Source organism: Gopherus flavomarginatus, chromosome 1 (genome assembly GCF_025201925.1).
Source record: "Gopherus flavomarginatus isolate rGopFla2 chromosome 1, rGopFla2.mat.asm, whole genome shotgun sequence".
Taxonomy (NCBI): domain Eukaryota; kingdom Metazoa; phylum Chordata; order Testudines; family Testudinidae; genus Gopherus; species Gopherus flavomarginatus.
Genome location: NC_066617.1, coordinates 247,029,618 through 247,050,858, shown reverse-complemented (window position 1 = coordinate 247,050,858; position 21,241 = coordinate 247,029,618).

The following is a 21,241-nucleotide window of genomic DNA, read 5'->3' as shown; positions in this document are numbered from 1 at the left end:
CAGCCATTTGAAAACCTTGACCTCAATCTATCAAATCAAGGGCCAATATATCAACATATACAATGTATCAACATTAGTCAGAATTCTACCAGGGAGAAAGGGGACAACTTTTGAAAGAAGAAATATTTGGTAGCTCGGATCTATCAATGTGCTATCATTAGTCAAATCACTCTCATTAATGATATTTACAGTTAACCTTTAAGCTGTCAAGCTGTCAGCTTTAAGGAATGTAGCAGAATGATGTCACCAGTAGCCTACAGATACCTGAGGGTTAAAACAGTCACTTGCAAAATGTGATTTATTGGAGTACCACAAATATACCCAAAAGGAAGAGCAATCTGACTGAAAAGAAGGAAGAGAATAAAAGGCAGCCAGTTGGTCTGTGGTTACACAGACCACTAATAGGAGCTCACAGCATTTCCAGAGAAGACAACTCATTCCTTCATCAGCGTTTGACACAATACAGGCCAGCTCACTCACTTGTTCAAAAAAATTTGAGTACCAAGTTCTTTGAACCATGAAATAAATAACATTTCTGCTCTCAGAGACTAGAATACAGCAGTACACAGACATTATAATTATAGAGGTTAACTAGGTTCTATTTTATTTTGGATCATAATAGAAAAAAGTGACATGCTTTGCTAATTTCAGCAGTATGACTATCACCACAACTTTATACGCTTATCTAGAATGGCGTTTATGTCTACATATCCATTAGATAACCTGATTTTTTTTTAGGGGTTTTATACTTGCACTTAAATATTCCCACCCAACTAAGAGCCTGATCGACTTCTTTGGACTTTGGATCAGGCCCTAAAATTGCACTTAAGTGGTCTCCACTTGTAAGCAAAGTTTTGTTTATTTTTGTTTTAAAATATGTCTCAGACACATTTTAACTGGAGGGAAGATGGGTATTTATGGGTTTTGCACACATCTTTACACCATTAAATAATACCTCTATTTAAAAAATGCAAGTTAGTAGCAAGATTAGTTCACAGGACAGTGCTTTAAAAAACAAACAAACTAGCCAAGATATTTATATTTAAAATGTAGCTACTGATAGTGACAGGACTCTTCCTTCTGACTCATACACTAACATGTTGCCAGAGGCATTGCAGATGCAAGGTGAAGGCATAATTACTGTAGTTGAGATCTCTGACCATTTGTGGTTATTAGAGACCCCCTGTAACTTCCTGTAAGGGCAGAAGCGTTAACCTCATTGTCTTCTACACATAATTGCATTCTGCCTATTTCAATTTCCCTGTGCGTTTTTAACTGCATATAGTATTCTTTACCTCCTGAGCGGAACTTGTGTGTGACTAGCAGAGAATAACATTATACAATTAGTACTCACATGACATAAAGTACAGATACATCACATAGATAGCCAGATTCTTTCTGTCCTTTACATGAATGCCCAGAGTGGAAGTATGCTTGGTTTACATCAGGGTCTGGGGCATTCTGCACTCCAAAAAGGGTAGGGAGAAGGCCAGGTGAGATCAGCATGCTGTATATGGGGAATAAACTGCTCCCCAAACAGATTTACTAGGACTTGTACTCCCCACACTCACCAAGCTGCCCTCAGAGACATTCTCCCCCAAAGCAGAATGCCTCCTTCATGCTCTTTCTGGACATTGGTCCTTGCCATGGGCTGAGCCTTAAGGGCATAGGGTAAAATTTTCTAAAGCTCATGTCATAGTATAATTCCCCACTCTGAACCTTAGCGTCCAAAAGATGGAGTACCAGCATGAATTCCTCTAAGCTCAGTTACCAGCTTAGTACTTGTAGCGCTGCCACTAACCAGGAATTCCAGTGCCTGGTACACTCTGGTCCCCACAAAACCTTGCCAGGGGACCCCCAAGACCCAGATCTTAGATCTTAACACAAGGAAAGTAAACCCTTTCCCTCACCGTTGCCTCTCCCAGACTTCCCCTCCCTGGGTTACCCTGGAAGATCACTATGATTCAAACTTCTTGAATCTTAAAACAGACAGGAAAATTCACCTTCCCCCCTCCTTCTCTCTCCCCCTCCCAGACTCTCCCTGAGAGAGAAAATAATCCTAACACAGAGAGAAAATTAACCTTTCTCTCCCCCTTCCCTCCATTCTCCCCACCAATTCCCTGGTGGATCCAGACCCAGTCTCCTGGGGTCTCACCAGAATAAAAAAAACAATCAGGTTCTTAAACAAGAAAAGCTTTTAATTAAAGAAAGAAAAATAGTAAAAATTATCTTTGTAAATTTAAGATGGAATATGTTACAGGGTCTTTCAGCTATAGACACTGGGAATACCCTCCCAGCCTAAGTATACAAGTACAAATTAAAATCCTTTTAGCAAAATACACATTTGAACTCCTTCCAGCCAAATACACATTTGAACTCCTCCCAGCCCAATACACATTTGCAAATAAAGAAAACAAACATAAGCCTAACTCGCCTTATCACCTAGTACGTACTATTTTGAATCTATAAGAACCTGTATCAGGGAGATTGGAGAGAAACCTGGTTGCACGTCTGGTCACTCTCAGAACCCAGAGAGAACAACCACCAAAAACTAACAGCACACATAAAAACTTCCCTCCCTCAAGATTTGAAAGTATCCTGTCCCCTGATTGGTCCTCTGGTCAGGTGACAGCCAGGCTCACCGATCTTGTTAACCCTTTACAGGCAAAAGAGACATGAAGTACTTCTGTTCTATTAACTCTTAACTATCCGTTTATGACAGCTCCCAAAGGCTAGATCTACCCCCCAGCATAGACAGTGCTAGGTTGATGGAAGAATTCTTCCATCAGTCTAGCCACTGCTTCTCAAGGAAGTGGATTGACTGCACCTCCCATCACTTGCAGTGAGCATCTACACTGAAGCACCGCAGTGGTGCAGCTGCAGTGCTATGCTGCTGTAGCACTGTACTTCTGTAGCATTTCAAGTATAGACAAGCCCCAAGTTCTGTTAACTTCCAATGAGATTTAGGCTGCTAAGTGCTTACATCACTTTTGAAAATGGATTAATTAGTAAATTACTTAGACACTTTTGAAAAGTTTACCTCTGATCTAGCTTAGTGTCTACATAGCCTTTTCAGACACTTCTCTTGCCTTTTGGTTACCACTATCACTCTCTAGACTGGAGTGGTGCTGACCCTCCTTCCTCTGTCTCAGTAACTCAGTAGCTTAACTGCCTCCAGATGGGAAGACAGGTTGGTATGTAATACAGCCTTCCAGTCTGCCACAGGCAATATTTCTCCCAATGGGAGAGTCAGATTCAATCCAGATGCAATGGAATCAAAGGGGACGAGCAATATGTCTGTGTTGGTTAAAACAGCATTTGGTAAACTGCATGAAAACATTCCAGGTTTTAATAATTTCTGAGGTAAGTGAAACTCCAACATATCAGTCAACCTAAACAAACAAATTGTCCCAGCTGCAGATGGCAGAAATATCTCCCCATATTTCGTATTAATATGGGGGCATAGAAAATGGAAATAATCACCTGAGGACACATCCTGGAAAGAAAAACTTGTGGCTCCCAGTGACATACAGGAGGAGACATTCAGTGTGCTGCAGGGGATTTAGCTGAAGCATTCCCTTTAATGCTAATAGAAGCACATGGATGATCTGCACTCATCGAACTGAATACTTGCCCCCTTGTGTCCAATGTTATACTAAACACAAGCAGCTTGGTTCTGAACATGCTAGAGGCAGGGATGAAAACTGTTAACTGCAGAATTAGGTTCTAGTTGACACAAATTAAGCATTGAGGTAAAAATCTCCTTTTAAGACTAGTGAGAGTCTGAAAGATGTAGGCCTACTTTACTGCACGGAAGCTCTCTCTGCTAATGTCTAATGTGAACCCAGTTCAAATCAACCTGTAACTTCATTATCAATGCAAATGAGACCCCTTAAGGGCACAAACATGCGTGATAAACCTTTCTGTCAGAAAAATAAATACTCCTGTCTGTAGAGCTTTTAAACAAATTACCAGCCAACCTGAATACAAAGCATAAACTAAGCCATTGTACTGTAAAGACCTTGTGGTTTTCTGCTACTCTTGAAGTTTTTTGTGTTCTGACATATTAAACAAAATGTAAAGTAACAAATATCCCAGCCTCCCTACCCTCATTCATTCAGCTGGAGTTTGCCTTTGTCTAGTCTGAGTGTAGGAATCCTAGATTAAATCTTGTCTCCATTGAAGTTAAGAGGCCAGGGTGTCACCCAACTGGCATAGCTCAATGGAAGCCAATGGATCTATGCTGATTTACACCATCCAGGGACCTGGCCCTATATCTGAGCCAGGGATAATGTTAATACACTGTTTAAAATAATTGTTGGATGCTACAGCCTGATTCTTCCACCCCTGTCTCTGGTGAGTAATGCCTTACTCCATAAGTAATCCCACTGATATCACTCCAGGCAGGGTGGCAGAAACAAGCCCTAACTATGTAGCTATGAGTACTGCCCATCTCCTCAAGCAAGAGTGTAAACCAAGGCACATTACCTAATTTGTACATACATAATAGGATTTTTCCCTATCAGTTGTAACTAACTTACATTTGGTTGCTACATCATTACATAGAATTGCTGAGATAAATAGTTGATAGTTTAAAAGATCCTAGTGGAAAAACTACTTACTTTTTAAAGAGTAAGTAGATCACTGAATATTTTGTCAAAAGGGCATTCAAGCATACAGCCTTGGCACCACAAAATCCTCTCCAAAGCAATTATCACCAGAGTTTATTTTGTGGATTAACTCCACAGAAGGACATGAGAACTTGGATCACAGTCCCCACTGTTAATGCCTCAATGTTTTTTGCCTCTTCCAAGCAGAAAACTGTTTAAGGCCATTTGTTCTCCAAAAGAGATATTAGCATACATGTGTAGTCCTACCTTGCCCAGCTATCCTGGGTAATCTGGTTCAAGAGAGTTCCATTTCAATGAAAAACAGCAGCAGAAGGCTTGAAAGTGGCTGGCTAGTTTCTGGCTAGCTGCAACCATCTCTCATGCAGAGGCTTGTTTTAGGGATACTAGGTGGAACAGTAATATAAATAAATAATAATTTAAAAAATCATTAATATTAGAGCTTGTCAGAAAAATGGGATTTCTCACACAAAAATCTGTGTGTGAAAAAGCTATAGGGGAAATTCAGCTTTTCCCAAAAATGTGGGAATGTAGGAAAGTATTTTCCCCCATAAAGAGTTTCCACTCACCACAGGTGCACCTTTTTGTGTGAGAGTCTGGGAACTAGCTCTTGCCCTTTCTGCCCCCCCTCAACTCAGGATGTTCCCTCTTCATGACTCAGCCTCAGGTCATTGTGTAGTCCTTCCCTTCTGAGGTAACAGAGCTCCACCCGGACAAGCTGTCCATATGCCATCTCAGGTAGTCTTCTGTTCCAATTCTAGGTCCAATATCACTTTCCCACTGGCTGATAGGGAAACACAGGTGTGCCCCTATTCTGGGCTCCAGCCCAGGGACCTTGTGTGAAGCAATCCAGATCTGCTCAGTCTTGTACCATGTTGCTGGTTTCCTGGATTCCTTCCTACCTCAGCTCTCTATCTCCTTGCCTATCTCTACTTTGCCACCGAATGTTCCTCTGCTCCCCCTCAGCTACTTCATCCTTCTGGGCTTCTTGCTGAACCACCTAGTTCAGGACAGGATCCCAGGGCCTACTCTCTCCCTGGACTTCCTCCTTGTCCCTACCCAACTCTTTTCCAGGGAGTGACTGTAGCCCCCTTCCTGGCTTTTATACTCCTAGCCCAGCTTCTCCCTCTGCGGGCTCTCTTTTCTTGTCATTTTATGGCCAGCAGCTTCAGTATGTGATGATATGACCACCACCTATCACAGTTTTAACATAGGCAAAAATCTACATCCTCTCACCCAATTCTGTATCTTTAAAAAAAGCTAAGTAATTCTTTTTTATTGCTACCACACTTTCAAGGTACTCTCTTTAATCCTTTCAGACTATTCTTACACCTTGAGGCATCTCCGGTCTTTATAAAAAATCTATGTAATTCTCCCTGCTTTGCTATAGCACAGTGAGTGTTCAGACTTTTTGGGCTGCGCACCCCTTCCCAAATAATGTAATCTACTGTGTACCCCCATCTGAGAGAGAGTCATAATATACCTATGAAAACAGGGAGGAAAAGATCTGTAAGGGATAACAATGCGTTTCCACCATTACAGGATTTTTCTCATGTACCTCCTGACAAAAGCTCATGTACCCCTAAGGGGACACATACACCAGTTTGAAAACCATAGCAAATGTTCAACTGTTTCTTGGACTTTGTATATGTCATACAACCAGTACTTGTTTAGTGAAGATAAATTACCATTCAGGTCACAGTGAGCTGTTAGTACTCTAACTACACTTACTTCAGTTCTTCTGTCATAGCTATTAAGTGTACCATTATCCTCAAGTTTAGGACATATTTCATAGAACCTTGATCCCTTTTTATCTTTGGGACATAGTTATTGCCATTCCTTGTTAAGTGCCTTTGTAACCCCTCTGGGTGTGGTGTTCTGTCCCCTCTAGTGGGACAGATACCACGTGGAGATTAATGAATTTGCTACAGCCTTAGCTAAGGACCATGTGGCTGTTAGCTCATTCAGTAAAGGCTCATGCATTTAGCTCCAGAGAGCCCAGGTTCAAGAACAATGTTTCATTGATCAAGTTATTCCTGTTTTCTGAAGCTCCCTTTCTAATTGTCATTATACTCGATAAAGAGTCAGATAGGATAGCAGTCATAGTCAAGAGTACATCCCTTATCCAGGTCGCTATCCAGTATGCCCATCAATTCAGCCGTCACAATGGCCACAAAATGGGATAGTCTCATAGATCTCTTAATTCCAGGCTCAGGGATACAAAAAGCCGTTCCCACTTTATCTTTGTTGTCATCTCTAGAGTCATCAGTATCGATTTGGTAATGCTAACCCCATTTTCCATGTATAAACTCATAAATCTCAGTCATCATATTGGAAGTCCTGCTCTTCCCTTTGTTTTATTGTATAATTCCAAAACCACAAGAGGAGAGACAACCATCCAGCTATGGTTTGCTTTCACATGACTAAAGATTTTTATTTCTTCAGCCCTTCCTTTCCACACAGGTCTTTTACCCATCTTTTGACCTTTTTAGCATGTGGGAATTTGTGGCACCAAGTTACTTCTTGTCTACTTACTTCCCAACAGTTCCTGTGTATTCATTTAATACCCCTATCTTCACTATTTCCATTAGCCTGAGCCCAAAAGGTTAAATCCAACAATTTGATCCTTAAATTTATAGGCATTTCCCTGGTTGCTACCTGCAGAATAAACAACTGAATTGTAATACCCGCATCACTTGAAATTTGTGGAGTTTTGGCTTAGAAAGGCTTTAATTTTTTTAGTGTTGATTTAGAAGCTGAATTAAAGGCTTTCATAATCTATAGCTGGTCTTATTAACGCCCTATACAGAATCAACAACGTGTTCTTATCTGCACCCCAATTGTTCTCAGCAATACTTCAAGCACATCTATCCTATCTCTACATTTAGTCTTGGTATTATCTGTAAGACCTTTTCAAATTAGTTTGTTATGAAACATAACTCCAAAGAATGTAAAATTTTGAACTACCTGTATTTTTTCTGTATAGAGATATAGGGTCTATTCTTCCCCAGTCTCCCTTTTTGTGAAGATCATTCTCTTTGTTTTAGCAAGTGAAAACCTAAATCCCAAGTATCACCCCATACTGAAATACCCGTGAGTGCTGCATAGGTTCTCTCCACAGCTCTCTTAAGTCTTTTATGTTTGGGCCATATAGCACAGTCATCCGCAAATGGACTAATCACCTATCCCTGCCCACTTGCTGTCCAGGAGATCATTAATCATGTTAAACAGGATTGGTCTGATACCACTGCCCTCTGGAGTGCCAGCAGTAAATTTATACCCTGTAAAAGCTTTTTTAACTGGCATGCTGGAGGTACAGGGGGTGCTGGTAAATTAAAAATGCCAGTTAACTCAGAGGGAGGAGTTTGGAGTGCGGGGTGGGGTGCAGAACATGGTCTTTGGGAGGGAGTTTGGGTCTGGGAGGGGGCTTGTGGTAGGGGGTTGGGGCATGGGAGGGGGCTTGGGCTGCGGGATGGGGAGGTACTCAACTCCATCAGCTCCCCACAAGAGGTTCCCTGTCCCTCCTGCTACTGGTGGAGGAGCAGCCAGGTAGTGCTGCAACCAGGCATGCTGCCTCCATCTGCAGGTGCTGCCCCTCACAGCTCCCATTGGCCATGGTTCCCGGCCAATGGACTGGGAGCTGTGGAGTCAGCACTCAGGGAGAGGGACAGAGGCAGCGTGCCTGCAGAAAGCCACCTAGCCACACCTCCGCCAGCAACAGCAGGGACGGGGAGCGGACTGTGAGGAACCACCAGAGGTGAGTGCACCCCCCTCAATCCCCCGAGCTCATCCCACCCCCAAACCTCTGCCCCAAACCCCCTCCCAGACCCAAACTCCCTCCCAGAGTGTACCCCACAACCCCTCCCATGCCCCAGCCCTCTGCCAGCCCCCACCAATCACACTATAAACCGACTTTCAGTGCAGATTAGAAATGCTGGTTTATAGAGCTTGCCAACTGGTGAAGTGCCAGATAAAAGAGCCTTTACTGTAAATATTCAACGAAGCCACCCGCACTATGGTTCTATCACTTAAGAAATCTCTTATCCACCGGAACATTTTTCCTCTTGTTCCAATTGTGAATAGTTTATACTAAAAGTATTTTTTCCATAGCATGTCATATGCTTTTTTTACTGTCAAAAAATAGAGATGTCGAAAACTCCCTGTTTCTCATGGGTTTTTTGTATTTTGGTTTCTCTTTAACTTACAGTATGATTAATTGTGCCTTTTTCTTTCCTGAAACCACTTTGTGCACAGTTTATAATTTCATTTTTCCAGGTATGTTACTAACCGCTCATTTATCATTCTTTCCATAATTTTGCCCCAACACACTGTGGGAGGGCACTAGGTCTATATGCATCAGGTCTTGTGTGCAACTTGCCACGTTTTCCCTATCAGTATAACCATCACTTGCTTCCATTCTCCCAGTAGTATTCCCTTCCCCCAAATATTATGATGTAATTTCAATAAAACTCTCAAACTCCCTTCTGGTAGGTGCTTAAGCATTGCTTTGCAGATGTCATCTTTACCTGGGGCCATATTTTTATTTTTGTCTATAGCTTTATTGAGTTCCTGTCTGCTGAAATTTTCATTCCATATGTCATCTTTGTATTCTAGCAGCCATGTAAGAGCTCACAATTTTTTTCAGCAAACATTCTTTTTTTGTTCACAAAACTCTTTACTTTCATTTGTATCACTACTAACTTCTTGGAATTCTTTTGCTAAAATATCTGCTTTTCCTAAGTTAAAACTTTCAACTTTGTCATTTACTATAAGTCCGAGCAAAAATTTGTTTTTACCCTATATCCGATTCATTATTTTCACTTGTTTATATATCTCTGAAACCTTGGGATCTTTGTTTATTTTCCCTCAATACTGTCTTCAACTCTCTTTCTTTCTCTGCTTTTTAAAGAATCTTTTGTACCACTGCTTTACACCTTTTATAGTTCATTAAGTCCTTTCTATTGATTATACTTTTGCTTGTTTGTATGCCTTATTTCTTTCTTTACTTGCTGCTTTACAATCTTCATTCCACCAGGGCATTGGTTTCTGAGTTTGTGGCAATTCAATATTTTACGTATAGCTAGACTGGCTACTGCTACGACTCCCTTTATAATATTAGCATGAAATTCCTCTAGATTATGACTTATACAGTTGGTACTTAGAAACTCTCTACCTTTATTTAAAAATCCTGAATTTGCTTTTCCAAGGCTCCAGGTAGGAATTCCTTGAGTGTTTTCAACATTATCTTGGCTTTGATAAATATTTAGCATAAGGAAGCGATAACTTCCCATTCCATCTTCTTTATAGATTACCCAGTGCATGTACTTGCTATATTGCTTGTTGCAATTCGCAGATCTAAACATGAAAAGGTTCCATCCATCAAATTAAATCTAGTAGGTTTTTCAGTATTGAGCAATACCAGGTTGTGCATATTAGTGAACTGTTCCACGCATTTGCCATTATAATCAATTTTCCTGCTTCCTCCCAATTCATTATGGCTATTAAGGTCTCCACAAATGATATACGAGCCTTCGACACACTTAACTAACTCTTCCAATTTCTGATTGTCTGCTTTTGAAATGAGTTGTAAGCATTATAGATTCATATAAAGATTTTTTTTATTCTGCAGATTAATCTCAACGGTATTGTATTCAAAGTGCAAGTTCTGTACATCTATGTCAACGTAACTTAGACCTTCCTTTTTAAATATATACGCCATTCCCCCCTTCTTATTTTGTTTTTTATCTCTGAATACACCGTATCCTGGAAGTCTAAACATAAGTTCTCTCACTAAGCACATTTCTTGTATACATGTCACGTTTCTATTCCATTTCAAAACCAGTGTTCTTTAATTCCTGACCAGGTCTTATTAAACTATGTACATTCCAGCAAGAAATCGTTAAAACCATGTTGAATAAACTATATTCTCTCCATTGAAAATTGCATGACTGCAGTCTTTCAAGAGTTTGCCTATATTCAAACATTTTTTCGGCCATCTTTATTATAATTTTCAGTCTTTCAGTCATCTTTCCTGTCTCTAAAGTGCAAATAATCACCTCTTTCATAAATGCTATACATTTATCTTTGCCATACTCTGTTCCCCTTTATGACCATGGTTGCTGGAGGGGCCACAGTGAGACTTCTCAGTCAGGGTAAACTGCAAAGAATGGGGCAGATAGTCCCCCAAACTGATGGTTATTCTAATAATTAGACTCACCAAGCCAGCAACAAAATAATTTCTATAATACCTTACTGGTTACCCAGAAGCCATAAACACAGCTCCCTTAATGCAATCCTGCCTCGGGCTCCCATCCAGACAGCCAAATCAGATATGGTGAGGATTATTTAACATCTTATTCACCATATATAAAGTTCTACCAAGTCCCAAGAATTTGGATACAGTACCCATCAGGTCAATTCATATTTCAAATCTTACCCAAATACACTTTTACAGCCAATTCTTGTGAGTTAAACTAGGATTTATTTAAAAAGAAGAGAGAGAAAGAAAGTTTGTTAAAAACTCATTATACATAAAGACATGAGTAAAGTTTTTAGGTCAGTTTCATAGTAGAGATGATGAGCTGCTGAGTTGCAAAAAGTTCTTTCAGAATCAATTCCAGATGTTCTAATCCAACAGGCCATCCATGTGCAGGGTCTGTATAAATTCTTCCATGAGAAATAACAGGGTGATCCAGACTAGCACTGGACACCTCAGTCTTGCGACTCAAGCTTCCCCTGGCCAATTTTAAGCAGATCTGAGATAACAGGATTGGGGCCCTAGAGTTCTTTTATAGCTCTCTGACAGGCTGCATTAGCCTCTTGACGGTAATCAACACAGCAGGCATTCATTGGATGAAGAATAGGTAATATATATATCGTGGCTTTAAAGTCAATTCTATTTCCTATGTATACACAGATAATTAGTTGCATTGCTTAGCATAAGGCAATTATTCATTTGAGCAGTCCATAGGTAGTTTACTACAAACTTCAAAGAGAAATAAAGACAATGATATTATTACACCACATTTCATGTGAATGTCAATATTCCCTTTTGATCTCTGAATCAATATAATATAGTAACAGACAGGAACAGAAGTTTAGTATCTCAAAGCTAATCTGATTAACATCTAACATGATATAGGTAAACAGAAATACAATCAGTATCTTCTTCCAATTCTCTAACCATGCAAGTTTACATTTCAAAGCTCTAATCCAGTGATTCTCAAACATTTTTTTTCACAGACCACTTGAAAATTGCTGAGGGTCTCAGTGGACCACTTAATGATCTTTCCTAATGTTGTTTGTACCATTAGCTAACTATTGTAAAGCGCTTTGGATAAAAGCGCTATATAAAAAAATTGTTAATAATAATTAATGGGTTTTTTGTTCTACAGATAAAAGCACACAATTCATATTTTAATATCAGTAGTCTTACCTTTCTAATGTGATGTGCCCTCTCTCCCCTGCTGTGGCAGACCCCCAGCTGAGGCTGGGAAGGAGGGGGGGTCTCTCCCCTGCCACGGCAACCCCCAAGCTGGGGCTGAGAAGGAGGATGGTCTCTCCCAAGCTAGCAAAAGTCACCTAGAGCTAGTGAAAGTCGCCTCATTCTCTGGCCGCCGCAGCCTTGCACATTCCAAATTCCTCCCACCCCCTCTTCTAACCCCACTGCCCCCTCCCACTTACTTCCTATTCCCCCAAGGTCACCACCTCACCTTACATGTGCATCTTCTCAAGGGTGAGGCACCTAATTAGTGGAGTCATGCCTGCTCGGCTCCACTAAATGCGTGGGTGGCCCTTCATTCTCTCATGTGCAGAAACCTAGGTGCACAACTTGGAGGGAACTATCCATGGAGCACCTGAATGGAGCTCATGGACCACAGTTTGAGAACCTCTGCTCTAGTCTATTTAACATGCTTTTGTTGGCTATTTATAGGGAATGGCCCTAATTACCATTTATATACTTTTCTAATATGTCTTTAAAGGTTGAATTTGGGTCATTTAGCCTGCTAGTTGCTTTATCTTCCCTGGTTCAGTGTCATATTCTTATATTATCTTTCCTGACTGAACTGCATGTTGTTATACCAGTAGCTCTTTTCCCTCCCTAGCATTTTCCTCTTTTTCTACATTCAGCTGTGAATATCTTTTGGTAGCTTCTATATAGGATAATTAACAGATAGTTTTAACTTTTTGTATCTCTCTAGCTCATTCTGCTGCCACACACCCTTAGTAAGCTGCACTGTGCTTATCCCTACAATTGCTGCATTTTAATTCTGTTCCTTCCATACAGTTCTCATACAAGTGGCGTTCTTCCTGTTTACCACACCCTCATTTCCCCTTCAGACAGCTGCCCCATGCACAAAACTTTAACACATATAATGTCTCAAAGGAGCTGGGATATATCGTTTAAACCAGGAGAGTTGATATCCTATGAACCCTATCAGGCAGAGTTGCACTTTTAAATGTTATTCGGATGGCTTGTGTTCTCCCCATCTCCTGCTAATCAATCGCTTAACAAACAGCACTTGGTCCTCAACTATACCCCTTTTAATTTCATCCTCAGTCATGCCTAGTGGTACCCTATACATTACCCCTCTTGTTCCAGTCGTAAATGTAGGTAGCTAGCAAAGTATTTTTATTTTCTCTAAAATTGTAGTTTTAAGAAGTTTCTCAGACTGTTCCTTATGTGTACATTCTAGTAACAAATCTCCAGCCTGCATTCTTTTAGATTTAATACATCTCCAATACTTCACCTAATTGTTGAAATCAACTATTTTCAAGGGATTAACATCTGTTATCTTCAGTTAGTGATTTGATAATTATAAGATGTCAATCCTTTTCCTCGTGCTTTTTCCCACCCGTCTGCTCCCTTTTCTTCAAATCCAGACACTTCTATTCTTTTTTTTCTTCTTCCTAATCTGAAGTCATTCCTCACTTCTTCTACCTCATTTTCCTACATAACTTCCACCCTTTCCCTCTTAGCCTATATTTACAGCTTTGGTCAGCCAGCCACCAGCCCAAGCTGTCCCTGAGTTCCAAGCCCCAGCTCTCAGCCTCTCCTGGACTACACAGCCAGGCTGCAGCCTAGCCAGCAGCTACTCCAGGCCAGGCCAGGTCTTGCTGGGCCCAGCCTTGCCCCCCAGCTGGGCTTCATCTGCAGTTAGTGCTTATAAACCCTGACTTCCCTTCAGGTGCACCTTATAAGATTAATTGGTCCCTTCTGGCCCACATTAACCTACTCAGTGGTTGTCTGGATTGACACTCCTTCACACCTCCACCCTTTCTTACTTATCCGTAACTTTTTCTAAAAGGAAAATGAAAGTGGGAGGAACCGCAATCTTTTCACTTTTAAAAGTAGCATTTTCGTATGGGAAAAACTTTTATCAGGAATTTTTTTGACCAGCTTTTATTAATACAAAACCATGCAGGCTGTAGGCAAAGCACTGTGAAAAAAGTGTTCACATTACAGCCACTGAGGGCTGTCAACATGTTTGTGGTATTGTTAAAGGGCACCACATGGCTACTATGTCTGGGAATTTGGCAGTTAACAGACATTCCCAGAAAGCATCTGATAGTGGTGCTCATAAGACAGAACCACTGAGCTACTTTTTTTTTTAAAACTGTGAGCCATGGACCCTAAAACCAAGAGGAAGAGGAGTGGTTTTATGCTGGAGGCATATGATTCTTGTGCATGAATAGCTGATTTTTGTCTCTAACATCATCAGTATTAGGCATATTTGCCCAGACTCTGTATACAGTATGAGGGATCCCAGCATTTGAAAATACTCACAGGAGGGGAAATGGTCACTTTAGTCACGGAAAGATGAAATTTTACCCAACTGAAATTAACTGATTATCAGTTGCCCTCATAATCCATGTAGCTGTGAAGGCAACATCAGCCTTCGGAGAATCCACTCTCTTTAGCCTCCCCTGGGCTCCAATTCCTTCATAATTCCCCGTTTCTTAATGAACCTGTCATAAACAGATAAGTAAAAGTTAATATAACAAAAGTATTTCATATCTCTTTTGCCTGTAAAGGGTTAAGTTTAGTGAGCCTGGCTGTCACCTGACCAGAGGACCAATCAGGGGACAGGATACTTTCAAATCTTGAAGGAGGGAAGTTTTTGGGTGTGCTGTTAGATTTTGGTTGTTGTTCACTCTGGGGGCTCAGAGGAACCAGACGTGCAAACTGGTTTCTCTCCAATCTCTCTGATACAGGCTCTTATAAGTTCAAAATAGTGAGTACTAGGTAGATAAAGTGAGTTAGGCTTATGTTTGTTTTCTTTATTTGCAAATGTGTATTGGGCTGGAAGGAGTTCAAATGTGTATTTGGCTGAAAGGATTTTAATTTGTACTTGTATACTTAGACTGGGAGGGTATTCCCAGTGTCTATAGCTGAAAGACCCTGTAACATATTCCATCTTAAATTTACAAAGATAATTTTTACTGTTTTTCTTTCTTTAATTAAAAGCTTTTCTTGTTTAAGAACCTGATTGTTTTTTTATTCTGGTGAGACCCCAGGGGACTAGGTCTGGATCCACCAGGGAATTGGTGGGGAGAAAAGGGGGAGAGAGAGGTTAATTTTCTCTCTGTGTTAGGATTACTTTCTCTCTCAGGGAGACTCTTGGAGGGGGAAAGAGAAGGAGGAGGGAAGGTGAATTTTCCTCTCTGTTTTAAGATTCAAGGAGTTTGAATCACAGTGATCTTCCAGGGTAACCCAGGGAGGGGAAGCCTGGGAGAGGCAATGGTGAGGGAAAGGGTTTACTTTCCTTGCGTTAAGATCCAGAGGGTCTGGGTCTTGGGGGTCCCCGGGCAAGGTTTTATGGGGACCAGAGTGTACCAGGCACTGGAATTCCTGGTTGGTGGCAGCACTACAAGTACTAAGCTGGTAATTGAGCTTAGAGGAATTTATGCTGGTACCCCATCTTTTGGAAGCTAAAGTTCAGAGTGGGGAATTGTACCATGACAGAACCAACACTGTAAAAACAGTGTTCTTCATTAACCCTTTAAATTGTATGTAAGTAAGCTTTCAGGTGCTTTTTCACTGTTAATGTAAAGCAACTAGACATAGTGTTCCCTTGAGAAATCTCCACTTTGTAAAACTCAAGTCAGCTTAAGTAGGGTTAGTCTGACTCACTGAGAAACTGGCACAGCAACGTTTCCCTTCTTCCTCCCTCAGCCCCAGATATTCAAAATGGCGGCCTTATTGGAAATTGGCTACTTTTAAACATTGACTGACCCTTCTGGGAACACAGCTAGCAGAGGAAGATTGCTTTGCTTGTCAGCAGATAATAGTCAGGTGATCATCCTTGATTCAGGAATCACTGAAAATCTCAGTATTATCATACTGTTTCTGAACCGGATCACAGAGGCTGAATTTCCACACATATCAATGCCAGCTTTGCTATCATGAAATATCAGGGTTGGAAGGGACCTCAAGAGATCATCTAGTTCAACCCCCTGCTCAAAGATGAGCATGTCACACACACATGCATGCATGCCACAGGAGGAGGAGGGCAACCGACAGGCCAACCCAGCAGCAGCCATCATAAAAAAACATAGGGGCAGTGCAACAGGGACAGTTTATGGGAGCTGTGTGCACTGGAGAATGGTCTCTCCTTCCAGAGCTGGGTGTGCGCACAGGGCCTCAGGGGGCCCCTGGCCAGAGTATCCATTGCCCCCCAGAAGGCTGGCTGGACTGAAGGGGGTGGGTGGAGGCAAGCCCCTGATGCCTCCTGCCCTCATTCTGTCTGCCCCCCCTCCCAGTCATTGCCTGCCCACCCAAAATTAGGGTCCACCCAAATGTCCCATGCTAGCTACACCATTGCCTTGTAAATGGCTGAACATTCCATTTCTTTCCCTACCGAACTTGTCTTTTTCTGTTTGGGAAACAATGACATCCCTCCCACACTCCTAATGTTTCCAGTGGCTCAGGAGCCAACTTGGCTCTGTTTCTTTTATTTGATTGTTCACATAGCAGCCTCTTCAAGGTTATCAGCACAAATTTGGGAAAAGGGGTTTGTCGTTAACATACACTCTTTTTATGTGCTGGCAGAAGAACACACACAAAAATTGTCCTGGCCCTATATGGCTATTATTATTTGGAAACAGAGAACTCCCTTTATACAAAAAACATTCTCTTTGGTACCCTGAGGACACTTCCTCGACAGATCATTTATGATAGGTCAAATATGGGATCAAAGATTGTTACCCGTGGTCCTTTAAGTAATGTTCAAAAGCCATGTATCAAAGGAAACATGGTGGGTTGGACCAGCACAGCACTGCAACCCACAATCAAAGCACAGTTGTCACAGCAGCTCTAACCGGCTGCACTGAAGAGAAGCCTCCTGCTGGCCAAATCTGCAAGTGCCATGCCAAGCATTTCGGAGCTGGAAATTGCTCTCATTCACACATCTCTGGAGGAAAAGCTTTAATATTTCAGCTTTCAGAACTACTTATAAAAATTAAAAAGGAGAGAGTTCCATCACAACAGAAAGAGAGAGGGAGACCTGGAGGCAGAAAGGGAGATCAGGTTAACTGTAAATCACTTCTTTTCATTATAAAGTGCTAGCTTCATTAGATAGACCTGACTAGCAGTATTTAAATGACTTGAAGCTGTTACTAATGGGCTAGAGAACAAAACCTCCAACATTAAAAAAGTAGAAGTTCAAAATATAAATTGGCTTTTTTTTTCGGACCAAGTACACCAGTGTTCGTTATGCCAAATAATGTCTTTTTGAAAAAGAAAGCCAGCCTGTCATTTGTCATCGCAATGATCAGCCTAGGTCAAAAAATGATAAATCCCTACTCTTTGAAACTCTCTCTCATCAGCATAGTTTAAAAAAACCTTTAGAGGCTTTATTCCCTGTTGCCTTGCACCACATGTAATTATGCACACCTGGGCAAAATGGTCCAGATTCTCTGGGCTGATGTAGCCACTTATCATCATACTGCTGACAATCAGGTCCTCAAGTCCTCTTAGCTGGCCCAAGGAGTATCAGCCTCTGTAAAGATAATCCTCTGGTGGTATAGAGCCAACATAAGGACTTTTATGTGACTTGATTTTGTGCTGCTGGCATAACAGGGGAAGGAGACATGGATGGAGGACAGGAGTATGGCTGGAACACCCTGCATCTTTATAATACTCTTTAATGTGTTCAATCCATTTTGGCTGTTTGTAACTTAGCTTAGGTTAGAGCAGTCCTCTGTGGTAAACAGGCTGTGCAGGAGTTGCTGTGACATCTGCTAGAGCTTGGGGTCTTGCTGCTGCTTCTGAATGGGAAGGGGAAGTCTGTCAGGCAGCCTGATTTATACGTGCTGAAACTAAGGGTAATGGAGGTGCTGCCGCACGTCTTGGCTTAAAGTGGTTTCAATCATATACAGGATTTACAGTTTGGTTCAATGGCTCTCAGCACCCCCATTATACAAATTGTTCCAGCACCCCTGGCCTAATTCCCTGAAAATCTCTACTCCTCTCTCTATTAAAGATGGAAGAGGAGGGGACTAGGCCAATTTACTGCTTCTGGAAGGTCTAGCTAAAAGCCAGTGGAGTGGAAGAGATTACAGGTCACTGCCCTCCCTTACACACTCTTCCTACCCAAGAAGATGGTACCAGGCCCTTTGGAGGAAGAGAGGAGCCCAAGAGCTGAAAGGGGTTAACTGAATCTGAGACTTGGAGTTAAGCTTACTGAAAGGTTTGCAAACCTCAGTGAGCTTTCTTTTTAGCAAAGGATGGTCTTGTGATTAAGGATAGCCCCTTAACGATCTGGGTTGAGCGCCTGTCTGCGACAGCCTCGCTGTGTGACCTTGGCAAAGTCACTTAATCTATCTGTCACTCAGTTCCCCATCTGTAAATTGAAGCTAATAATACTTTGTTTCTCTCCTCCTCCCCTTCATACATCTTCCATGTATTTACATTGAAAATTCTTTGGAGCAGGAACTGCCCCCTGATATATAAATGACAGTGCTTAGCACAAGGAGCCCCATATCACCTAGAAATACTCTAATACAACTAATAAATAAAACAGCAACAACTTTCTGGAAACCTAGGGAGGGGATTATTCAGGTTGGTAAGAAAACCCCACTTTAATCTGTTTCTGCTATAATTATGAAAGGCTACCACTTCATAAGCAGACATGTCAATTCTCTCTACTACCTAGGAAGGACATAACCCAAATTTATCCTCCAAGAACTTCATCTAGGTGAAGGATTTCAGTGGGATTTAAAATCCTTTAAATGTCTCTGTTAATAGTAGCTTTCAGATGCTGGCACATATGCCTCTGGCCACCAAGAATATGCAGCTGCCACAAGAAAATATATGTCTTCCTACTGCATGTGAATTCTCTGCCAGGACTTATTATTATATTACCTATTGATTTATAGAGCAACTCAAACAGCTTTACAGAATTATACTCTCCAAATATAACTAACACATAGATGTTCAAAGGGCCTTAACTCGGCTTCCACTGATGTTCATGCAAAGTTGTGTGTACCTATGCACCTTAGAGCACTAACATCTATTTTGTGCACACAGTTATGAGTGTCAATCAGCCAGTTGCAGAGATGTTCAAATCTATGAGCTGTGTTCACATAAAGGTGACAGTGCTTGCTATTTGGCTTACAGCATTTGTGTGCGCAAATGGATGCCACTTAATGCCATTACCTCTGGTGTGAAACATCAAACCCCTGCTTGTTAAGGCACTAACAGAAGAAGGTCAGACTTTTTCCACTGAGGATGGTGCTTAATTTGAACCAGGGCTGAGCCCCGGTACCTCTAGGCTTGGCCGTTCATAGCTCCAGAACCTCTGGGCTTGCTGTGTCAGTTATGAATATAAAAAAATTGCTTGAGCCCCAGCACCTCTTTCATTACAAATTAAGCTAATAGTATGTCTACACAGCAACTGGACACCTGTGGCTGGCCCATGCCAGCCAACTCAGACTCAGGGGGCCCAGGCTGTGGGGCTGTTCCATTGCTGTGTGGACTTCCAGCATCAGGCTGGAGCCCAGGCCCTAGAACCTTGCAAGATGGGAGGGTCCTAGAGCCTACAAGTCTATACAGCAATGGAGGAGCCCAGCAGCCTGAGCCCCCGAATCAGCTAGCACAAGCCAGAAGTGGGTTTTTCTTTGCAGTGCAGATATGTCTTAAGGTTACATCTACACTACGAGCTGTGGGGTGTGATTCCCAGATCCTGCACATGCTCTTACTAATCTGATGAGAGTTAGTCCAAGTATAAATAGCACAAGTAGCCACAGGAGCACAAGCAGCAAAAGAACAGCTTAGACATGCCCAGAACAAACCTGCCTATACATTATGGGTACTTACTCAGTACAGCTAAACTACTAGTCATACTTGCACTAGCTGTCGGTGAGCTAGCACAAGTATTTGTATGTGAGTTGGGACTCACACTCTTAGCTTGTAATATAGACACAGCCTAAGGTCCCTTGACTCCACTCCAGAATTGTAAAGGGACCTTAATGTGAGTGTACACTGTGGTGTAAATGGGCCTTGATGTAAATGCAACTCGAGCCCAGCATGTGTCCATGTAGCAGGTAATCTTTAAAGTTTTTGACAGTCATCAAGATCTTTGTCTAACGGAAGCTGAAAAGTAGCTCCCTAGCTAAAATTCTCACGTTGGCCTGACCAAGGATGTTGGAGCATATGCTGTGGCTCAGACAACAAGCTGAGCTGGAAAACCTGAAGGTTTATTATATGAAACCTATACAGCACATAATCCATCTTGGCAGACAAAATCCAGTCACCTTTTGAAATATGGCTTTATGTCAACATGAGAGGCATGTTTAGAAAAGCTCCATGCAGTATACAGTGAAAAACCTTTGATAGGACTGGATCACGTTTTGTTGCCAACGCAATGTCTTTTCCGGTTAAATGAGGAACTTGCCATCTAACGCAACCTGCTAATGTTTTCTAGCAGCTTATAGTTTCATAAGGGCTAAGCACCTGTGCCATTTGAAGGATGACAGCAAATTATCTGTGTGTTTTCCCAACAAAAAACATATGAATGAAATGTTTGTACCTTGAATCCCTTTTGCTCATACCGCAACTGACACCGGCAATCTAGACAATGCTTCTACCTCTGCAATTCTCCTGTAATTTATGAGCTAGTACATAGTAGCTAACTCTTTGCATTATCCTGTCTCCTACAAAGAGAAGACACTGATTATGAAGAAGCATCTCACACAGTAAGACCGTGTATCCACCAATTATAGAGCACCTTGCTGCAGGAGATGTGCCCACCTCCCCCACAAAAACTGTGTGAGATAGCTTCTGTAAAATGTTTTAAGAGGGAAATCATTTTTCTGGTGCCTAAATATTTACCCAGTTTTTAGCACTCTGCAGCAGAAGGGGAGTCAACAAAACCTTCTTCTCTTGTCAATGTCCTTTTCTGAATGAGAATTTTAATTTTTTTGGCACTGATGGTCTTAGTGTATGCATTGCCAGTAAGGGGCTGTAATAATGCTGTAACATGCACAAGATATAGGGACTAGGCAAGTGATCCAGACTTGTTAAACCTGAGTTCCATTCTCTTCTCTCCCACAGACTTTCTATAAGACCTGAGGTTCTTTGTGCCTCATCTGTCAAATGGAGATACTAGCAC